General features: G+C 42.1%; 1 long non-coding RNA gene across 1 annotated transcript in view; it reads right to left on the bottom strand.

The window, feature by feature from the left end:
• Positions 1-171: 171 nt before the first annotated feature.
• The window catches only part of LOC107576926 (uncharacterized), a 14,380-nt gene continuing 13,440 nt past the window's right edge, over positions 172-1,111 (bottom strand). The window contains exon 3 of the long non-coding RNA XR_001608140.1: positions 172-184. This is a non-coding gene — a long non-coding RNA (uncharacterized lncRNA). The remainder of the gene's footprint in view (positions 185-1,111) is intronic.

The following is a 1,111-nucleotide window of genomic DNA, read 5'->3' as shown; positions in this document are numbered from 1 at the left end:
TCCACGACATTCTAATTTATTGAGATACACCTTTATGTTGTACGACCTCCTGGGAGGCACCGAAAGTCCCATGTTTGCCACATAAACATGTTGAAGTCATTTGTTTCCCGCTCGGAATTTAAAAATTCTTGACCTGCCTCAACAACTTCTCCCTTTGTAGCAGTTTCTGTGGAAGTTGTTTTGTCTGTTGATTCTCCATGTGTGGATGATCTTAGTTTGGGCAGTGCTGCCATATCCGGTGCCTGTTTACAAAACTCAGAAACCCTTGCCACTTCAAGTTCAAGACTCTCCCATTTATCGGAGTCATCTCGAAGTGAATTGTTACAGTTAATTGCAAAATTTTCATCAATTTTCTCTGACGCATCTACTGTAACTTCTGTGTTAAAACATGACATTGATGTTGCTGATCATTGTCCAATCAAGCAATATGCTTATCGCATTAACCCTGTCAAACGTGAAACAGACTGCATGGTTTAGCTGTGCCTAGCTCTTGTCCCTGGTGCTCACCCTGCTTGCTGGTTCCTAAATCTGATGGGTCCTCACGTTTCTGCACAGACTACAGAAAGGTTAATCAAGTCACCAAAGCAGATTCCTATCCACTTCCACGAATAGAAGATTGTATTGACAGAATTGGAAGATCTAAGTTTGTAACCAAGTTAAACTTGCTCAAGGGTTATTGGCAAGTGCCACTTACAGAACGTGCCTCAGAAATTTCAGCATTCGCTACTCCAGATGCCTTCCTGCAGTATAAGGTGTTAGCTTTCGGACTTCGAAATGCTCCGGCAACGCTTCAACGTTTAATGTGGAAGGTACTCTCCAATGTGAACAATTGTGAAGCCTATCTTGACGATGTTGTGTGTTATTCTGAGACCTGGGATAGTCATTTGAAGACCTTAGCAGAAGTGTTCACTAGATTTAAAGAAGCTAATTTAACTCTAAACCTCGCTAAATGTGATAAACGTTTCGATATTTAGGAAAGGAAGTAGGCCAGGGTACCGTAAGACCGATAGGAGCTAAAGTTAGTGCCATCTTTAACTTTCCTATACCTCAGACAAAGAGAGAACTCCCGACGCTTCCTGGGCATGGCAGGATACTACAGAAGTTTCTGTAG

This window comes from Sinocyclocheilus grahami, unplaced genomic scaffold, assembly GCF_001515645.1.
Source record: "Sinocyclocheilus grahami isolate Dianchi unplaced genomic scaffold, SAMN03320097.WGS_v1.1 scaffold4658.1, whole genome shotgun sequence".
Classification (NCBI taxonomy): domain Eukaryota; kingdom Metazoa; phylum Chordata; class Actinopteri; order Cypriniformes; family Cyprinidae; genus Sinocyclocheilus; species Sinocyclocheilus grahami.
This window is presented reverse-complemented; position numbering and strand designations above follow the sequence as displayed.